Source organism: Gracilinanus agilis, chromosome 2 (assembly GCF_016433145.1).
Source record: "Gracilinanus agilis isolate LMUSP501 chromosome 2, AgileGrace, whole genome shotgun sequence".
Taxonomy (NCBI): Eukaryota; Metazoa; Chordata; class Mammalia; order Didelphimorphia; family Didelphidae; genus Gracilinanus; species Gracilinanus agilis.
In genome coordinates this window covers 47,766,540-47,775,441 of record NC_058131.1, presented here as the reverse complement: position 1 = coordinate 47,775,441, position 8,902 = coordinate 47,766,540, and the positions used below count along the sequence as shown (strand labels likewise).

General features: G+C 39.6%; 1 pseudogene; it reads left to right on the top strand.

Moving 5' to 3' along the window:
* The first annotated feature begins 8,185 nt into the window (after positions 1–8,185).
* On the top strand, positions 8,186–8,690 carry LOC123233227 (annotated as a pseudogene).
* Positions 8,691–8,902: the final 212 nt, after the last annotated feature.

Here is an 8,902-nt window from a genome sequence, read left to right as displayed (position 1 = left end):
CCCCGGGACCCAAAAGAATGCTACTCCTCCTGGGTGCGTTCTGACCCAACTTCTCCTTGACTGGGATCTTCAAAAGTCCCTGGAGACTGATGATCTTAATTGATGCATTGGTAAAGGGAGCCAGAATCCTTAGTCCACCCCAAAATAAAACAGTGTAAACTCCAGTGTCCAGGAGCTGGTTACTTTGGTCAGTCTGTATATATTAAATGCCTACTAAATTGCAGAAAAAGTTCCATCCCATATAGATGCAGGGAGGTTTCTACCATGCATAGGTATTGTATGCCAAAATTAGTGTAAGGATTATAAAGCGAGGCAGACCAGAACCTAGAGGCAAACCAGGCTTCATTAGGGACTTAACCTGCAGTGACAGCCTAGAGCTGAAGAATTAAACTGCCCACCTCCCCTTACAGCACAGGGTCTTTTAAAGCTGAACGCTGCAGAGAGGAGAGGAAGGGAGAGAGAGCACATGAAGGGAATGACTATAAAATGACTGGCTGGAAATTTGTTCATGGGGCCAGCAATGGTTCCCCCCACCCCAGCCCACCTGATCTCTGGGACTAAGAAAGGCTCCTTGCTGGCATTCAAAGGTAAGGTAGTAGCCCAGACTTTGCACAGCAACCCAGACATCTTTGGAGGATAGCTTGGTGGTTACTCTCCAAGGCCAGCAAAAATTCCTTCAGGCAAGAAAAGTTTAATGATTAGCAGGAAAGCTGAACTTCTAAACTTAACCTATTATGGACCAATTGCATTCTGAACTAAGTTCAGAGCCCTGTCCTTTTGAGGTGGTTTTTAAAGATTGGTTTAGATGGATAGTCAGAGCGGTTCAGGCTTCCACCGCTACTAAGCCGCCATCTTGGCTCTGACCCTCTTGAACTAAGTTTAGAGACAAAGAGCCCTGATTTTTAAGCAGTGAAAGGAAGCAGGTAAGAGCAAGACTTGGGTCCTCAGTTGAGGTAAGAGTTAAAAAATTATTCCTAATGTAATTGGGAAATAAATAAATATACAATAGAACATAAATATGTTAATATGTGGTTTCCTAAGTCAATCCTAAGTCAATGGTTCGGTGGTCATGCTCTATTTGAGTTTGAAACCATTGCCCTACACCAAAGAAACCATTGCTTCAAACCCTATTCCAATTCCAATGTGCTAAGCACTGTATGTTAAATGCTAGGGATGTGCTAGGGACACTTCTCAAGAGGGCAGGAAGAAGGAAGGAAATATTTCTTAAGTGCCTACTATGTGCCAGACACTGTGCTGAACACTTTACAAATATTATCTCATTTGATCCTCACAGTCATGATGGGAAGTAAATGCTATTATTATCCCTATTTTACAGATGAGGAAACTGAGGCAGACAGCAATGAAAATGACTTGCCCAGGGTCACTCAGCACACACAATCTGAGACTGGATTGGGACACAGTTCTTACCAACTCTAGGTCCACCACTCAGGGCCACCTAGCTACCCAGCTAGTAGATGTACAGCTCACTCACATAACAGAACATATGGATGTCTAGAAAATAAACAAGGTAGTTGGGGATGGAGGGTGTGTGTACATATGCCCATATACACTGACATCTGGAGAAAGTTAAATATCCCAGCTAGGTGGTAGCCGAGCCAGGGCTAGAAATGAGATCTTCTGGGTTTTAACCCACCATATTAGGCTTCCTTTAATAAAATGGTATTTAATAGAGGATTCCATTAATAATTCCATCTGATGCCTTATCATGGCGGGAAAGTGATTCTTGGTTCTGGAAGTAAGATGATGGAGCTTTTCTGTGAATAACTTGACCTACTGATAAGTAACCAAAGTCTAGTCCAATTTCATCTAATAAATGGTTTCCCTTAAAAATAGGGGCTATACAGTTCTTTCTGTGGTGGCAAAGACTTGGAAATGGAGGGGATGTCCATCAATTGGGGAATAGCTGAACAGATTGTGGTACAAGTTGGTGATGGAAAACTATTGTGCTAATAGAAACTATAAGCAAGATGATTTCAGAAAAAGCTGGAAAGATCTGCATGAACTGATGCAGAATGAAATAAGAAGAACCTGGAGGACATGGTACACAGTACCAGCAATATGGTACGATGGTCAGCTGTGAAAACTTGACTACTCTCAGCAATGCAACGATCTGGGACAATCCTGAAAGACTTATGATGGGGAAGGCTCTCCCCCTCCAGAGAAAGAGCTGTGTGAGTTGGATGGATGCAGATCAAAGCACACTATCTTTCACATCAGTTTATTACAGTTTTATTTTGGAGTTTTGGTGCTCTTACAACAATGATCAATATGGAAGTGTGTTTTGCATGATGATAAAAATAAAATAGGGCTATAAACAGAAGTCTTAATGGTTCTTCCCTACTTGAATCTTTTAACAATATCAATAGCCAGCATTTATCTACTGCTTTAGGGTAGCCCTTTAAATGAATTCATCTCTTTTGGTCCTCCCAACAACCCAGTGAGGCAAGTACTATTATTGTTCCCATTTTATAAATGAGGAAACTGAGATTAAGAGATGTTAAGTGACCTGACCAGGACTCCACAGCTAAATGTCTGAGGCTGGATTCCTCCAGCTTGGGGCTTTCCTGAGTCTACATCCAATGCTCTTAATCAGTTAAACTACTTTTATTAAATATAATCCTTTTATCCTTGTTAACCAGAACTTACTAAGATCAAAGTACTCAGCTCTCTATTATGCCCAATGCAATCAGGCTGTGAAGACTCATTCTCTCACCTTCATGGAATTTTAAGTGCATTCATGGAAAATGCACAAGCAAATATTTATCTGCAAATATTTATATAGGAGTGTCCTCCAAAAGAAGGACAAGTCAAAAACTGAGCTTGAAGGCTATTGATTAGATTAGATTATTAAAATATACAAAGGTTAGTGGTCCTAACTTGAAATTCATATCAAGAGACTTTATTTGAACCCAAATATAGAACTTTACTTTTTTAAAAATGTTGTAAGGACTGATAATTTCTTTTTTTTTTTTAAACCCTTACTTTCCATTTTAGGACCAATATAATTTCGAAGGCAGAGAAGATTGGTAAGGATTAGGCAATGGTGACTTGCCCAGAGTCACAGAGTTAGGGAATGTTTGAGGTCAGATTTGAACCCAGGACCTCTGGTCTCTAGGCCTGGCTCTCAATCCACTGAGGCACTTCATTGCCTTCAGGACTGATAATTTCATCATTGAATGTACTTTCCCAATGGGTGAGGATTACTATTACTCTATAACTTAATAGGTGGGAATAAGAAATTCATCACCCCCTGGTCTCTCTGTTAAAGAGCCTCTGTTGGTCCAGAGATAATAGTGTGAGAATTTATTTTTCATATATTGTATTAAATTAAATCTTATATCAGGTCCCTGGTGGAGAAAGACTCCAAGACTTGTGTAGTATTAGGGAGAGTGACTGTATTCCTGTGTCTAGGATCTGGGTCAGAGGTTCCATCCAGGCTATTGCTTTTTTTTTTTTCTTTTTGCATTTCCTCTGTCCTTAGAAATCCAAAGAATACCTTCTCTTTTAACAGGATTTGGTTAATAAATGAAGGAAATAAGGATATTTTTATTTCCTTTCTTTTAAAAAAAAATTCTTACTTTCCATCTTAGAATGAATACTATGTGTTGATTCCAAGGTAGAAGGGGTTAAGAGCTAGGTAATGGGGGTTAAGTGACTTGCCCAGAGTCACACAGCTAGAAAGTATCTGAGGTCAAATTTGAACCCAGGACCTCTCATCTCTGGGCCTGATATTTTTTCCATGCACATGCAAACCTTCATCGCCCACCTTTCAGTGTGGGGAAGGGCTAAGGGTTTGATGGACCACCTCCTAATTTGGTATTCACCAATTAGAGATGCCTTGGAATATTCAAGGAAAGGGCTAAATAATGAACTCCAAAAATTCTTTTTTTTTTAAGGCTGTATGATCAAGATTCAGGGTGTGTGGTCATTTGAGAAGGCCATTGACCTATGGATCACTTTATTGGTTATCATGATGGCCTGACCAATAAATGAATATAGTCAATAAATTGACATTTCTTACTCCCAAATCAGTCTTTCAAGATAATTTTAATTGTAATAATAGACCTACAGTTTCTCATGGGGCTCTGTGTGAAGTCTTTCCAAATCAGTAGCATCTGCCAGAGCTTGTGTTCCACTGGTATAGCTTTTCAAAAAGGGACCATCTTCCTACCATGATGAGGCATCTGAGAGGCACATTAGTCAAATCTCCTGTGAAATTTCATCTTTCCCAGTTTTTTCCTTGTCATGATCTTTTTGTATCCCAACTCTTTTTTTCTAGCACATTAGTAATAACTCAGTTCTATCTGTAATTTTGAAAAGTATTCCATTTATCCAGGTCATTGATAAAAACATTAAACAGCATAAAGCCAAGGACAGAGAGGTGACACAGAACCATTGTTGCCATTCAGTTGTTTCAGACTCTTTGAGACCCCATTTGGGGTTTTCTCGGCAAAGATATTGGAGTGGTTGGCTATTTCCTTCTCAAGCTCATTTTACAGATGATGGAACAGGGTTAAGGGACTTGCCCAGAACTAATAAGTATCTGAGGCTGGATTTGAACTTGGGTCTTCCTGACTCTGACTGTCTGACCTAATCATTCAACTAGTTTTAGATCCACCATATTGTCTTGTCTATATCTCTCCTTCCATCTTACCCACAAAGATGTCAAAATAAACAAGGCATCAGACATTTTCAGTTCAATAATCTTAATAAATTTGACTGTGATAATCAATCTGATCTTAATTCAGTCTAGTAACCCTTGGACCAATGATAAAAGGGTCTTTTTAGGGGCATCAACATGATGGTGCCTGATGGAGGTCTGGAGTGAAGATGGGAAAACCCAGTGGGCTTTAAGATGTAGTGATAACGGAGATGGTAAGTCCTGTTGATTCTCTGCCTCACTGGAAGGATTATTGTTGGTGATTCATGGCTCACTGAAGTGCTGTGACCACTTGTGAAAAAAAACAAACCCACTTTTGATCATCTCCTCTATAAGGGAGGAAAGATGCTGCACCCCACAAGGTGGAACTTATGAGATCTACCCTCCATTTAGATGCAAAGTTATCAAAAGTTGATGGAGATGGGCAGTCAGGTAGCACAGTGGATAGAGTGTCAGACCAGGAATCAGGAGGACCTGGGTTGAAATTGGGTTTCAGACACTTCCTAGCTATGTTACCTTGGGCAAGTCACTTAACTCTGATTGCCTATCCCTTGCCATTGTTCTATCTTAGAACTGACACTAAAACAGAAGGTAAGGATTATTAAAAATGTAATTGGAGGAACTGAGAAGCATTGTCTTAGGGAATTTGGTAAATTCAGTGAGGAGGCTTTAAGGAAGAGAAATAATAGTCTTTAGAGTAATCATGTTGTGGTATCTATAAAAAGAAAGGAATGGGTGAATAAAAATTTTTTAGAGTAAAATTTATCTATTAGAACAGTGGTTCCCAAACTTTTTTGGCCTACCGCTCCCTTTCCAGAAAAAATATTACTTAGTGCCCCTGGAAATTATGAAACTATTTATTGAACTCAGTATAGAATGTAATACAAAAAAAGTGTGGCCATCACCGCTTCCCTGGATCACTGCAGCACCCACCAGGGGGCGATAGTACCCACTTTGGGAATCACTGTATTAGAATAAAAAATACTTTCACTGGAACAAAATAGTGTATGTTGCATTTCAGACAGAAAATAATTCAAGGCAGCTTTGGCCAGGACATCCTAAAGAAGCCTTTTGTGACTGGTTGTTATTGCTTGGTCCTCCCTCATTATATGTTTTTTTAGATTCAGAAGCTATTCAGTGCTTATCAAAATTGAACCTAAGAACAAAGTTAGAACGTGATTTTCATTTGTGCAAATAAGTGAATGTCCAGCAAGGGTGGAGCATTTGAGTAAATAATTTGCCACCAGCCATGTGCTTAGGATAAGTGATTAAATGCCCTCATGCCTCAACAAGATGAAAACAAATCTCAGTTGGCCAATAAAAGACTTTCAGTGAGAAAAGTTCTTGATTGAAAGGAGTGATCTTGACAATATCCAGTGGATCTTCTATAGCAGACCAATGTTAAAACTGAGTGGGTTGAGATTTTGAGGGTCAATGTAGAAGGAATGGGGACATCTGAGGCTGAGCCGGAAAGAACCAGTAGCCCAGAGGCAAGCAGTGAAATGAGAAACAAAAAGAAGGCAAGAGCTATGGCACAAAAGAAAGCATCTATGGAGGAGAGCCATTAGCCCCAAAGGGCATCTCAAAGCAGAAGACTCAGGCTGAGGCCACCAGCCATCCCTGTTTCCTCAAACTCACAGGAAAGTTCCAAGAAAAGGTCAATCCTTCCTCCACCTTCTCTTCTATTGCCTATGGAGTGACGCATGTGATAAAATACTCTGTGGCTTACCCAAATACTTCCTGGATATCTGAATTAAGCCTGCGTCAACCACAAAGAAGACAGTGGTTAACTAGAGATAGATATAAAAGTAAACTAAAGCAGCACCAAACCTCTCCCTAGATGTTAGTAATTTTCCAAACTGGTGTCTCAGAGAGATTGTGACTGTACTAATTTTTTGTCTAAGGAAATTCCCCTAAAGTAACAGAGGAGGAATCTGGGTGGATTTGAGGGGCTATTAGTTTAAAACATACCAATTATTTATTTTTAAAAATAATTATACTTTATTTTATTTTATCATTTATTTTTTAAAATGTGAGTTCCAAATTCTCCCCCTCTCTCTAGTCTTTCCTCTACACCGAGGTGGCAAATAATATGATATCAATTATACATGTGAAGTCATGCAAAATGGAATTCCATATAATAACCACATAAAACATGCCAATTATTTAGCATGGTGTGAACATTAGCTTTGTAACAGATTCTTAATCACCTTCATTCTTTCTGGCAATGGAAGAATAATTTTAATATTGATTTTGCTTAGAGGAGAGTATCATATCTGTAACAATTGAAATCATGTTCAAGCCTTTACAATGTGCCAAGCAATGTAATAGGTGTTAAGGATAAAAACAAAACAAAACAAAACAAAAAACAGTCCCATCTCTGTACTCAAGGAGTTCTCCATCTAAAGGAGAAGACAACACCTACTTATGAACAAGATGTATACAGGATAAGTGGGAGATAACAATAGAGAGAAGACAATAGCATTAAAAGGGACCAGGAGAGGAGACTTGCAGAAAGTGGGATTAATACAGAGTCTTCTTATTTCTTGGGCAGTGGATAGAGTGCTGGGTCTGGAGTCAGGAAGGCTTATCTTCCTGTGTTCAAATCTGGGTCTCAGATATTTGCTAGCTGTGTGACCCTGGGCAAGTCATTTACTCCTGTTTGCCTCAGTTTCCTCATCTGTAAAATGAACTGGATGAAGGAAATGGAAAACTAGTCCAGAATCTCTGCCAAGAAAACCCCAAATGGGGTCACAAAGTATCAGACACAACTGAACAACAAGAAATATCTTCTTATTTTCCCTTATTCTCCTCCCTGCAATCTCCATCTCCTGGATTCCTCCAAGTCTAACATTCCTTCTATACTAAGCCTTTCTAGTTTTCTTTAATCTTATCACCTTCCATCTGAGATTATCTCCAATTTATTCTGTCTATATCTAGTCTGTATTTGTTTACACTTTGTCTCTCCCTGGGGCTTCTTCAAAATAGGGGCAGGCTTTTTCTTTGTATTCCTAAGTACTTAGTACCGTGCCTAGAGCATCATTGTTCAGTTGTTTTTCATTTGTTTTGTTTTGTTTGTTTGTTTGTGTTAAACCCTTAACTAGGTGGAAGAGTGGTAAGGGTGGGCAAGTGACTTGCCCAGGGTCACACAGCTGGGAAGTGTCTGAGGCCAGATTTGAACCTAGGACCTCCCGTCTCTAGGCCTGACTCTCACTCCACTGAGCTACCCAGCTGCCCAGTTGTTTTTCATTTGTATCTGACTCTTCATGATCCCATTTGGGGTTTTCTTGGCAAAGATACTAAAATGGTTTGCTATTTCCTTCTTCAGCTCATTTTACAGATAAGGAAACTGAGGTAAAAAGAGGTAAGTGACTTGTCTAGGGTCACATCATTGGTGTCTGAGGTTGGATTAGCCTTCAGAATCTTTGCAGCTGGTTTAAGAACTCCAGTACCATCAGTAGGGGACAAATCGGAGCCATTGGAAAGTGCAGTTAACATAATCAATTGGACCTGTTTCCTGAGTGCACAGTAACTTTTCTCTTGTTTTGTGATGTAAAAAATGCTGGAGATTTAAGAAAAAGGCCATGGAAAGTAACATCAATGGAGCATTAATTAATGCAACAAAGGTGGTGGATCCATTCCAGTTACTCGGGGCAGCAAACAAAGCCATCCACCTCCACAAGCTTGGGAAAATAAAGACAAGAACTCTGCACTGAAATAATTTTCAACTTCTCTTCCAACAACAGCATCTCAGAGGCCTTGAAGACATTTGGCATCTCAGACAATGACACCTCAGTTTTAATTGTGTATGTCGAAGGAGAAAAGAGAATGAATCCAGAAGACCTCATATCTCAAGTGGATGGTCACCAGGTCTCCTTTGACAAGCTTCCAGAAATAACAGACGTGACCAGACTAAAAAAACACATATAAACTGACTCCCAAAGAAGACAAGATCGGGACATTACTATAAGGTATCATTCTCAGAATGTCAACTAAAGATGTTTTGTGAAGTGAAAAAAAAAAGAACAACCTCCAGGAACTGATGCAGAGTGAAAGGAGCAGAGCCAGAAGAACATTGTACACAGAGACTGATACACTGTGGCACAATCAAATGTAATGGACTTCTGTACCAGCAGCAATGCAATGATCCAGGACAATTCTGAGGGACTTATGGTAAAGAACATTATTTACATCCAGAGGAAGAACTGTGGGAGTAGAAAC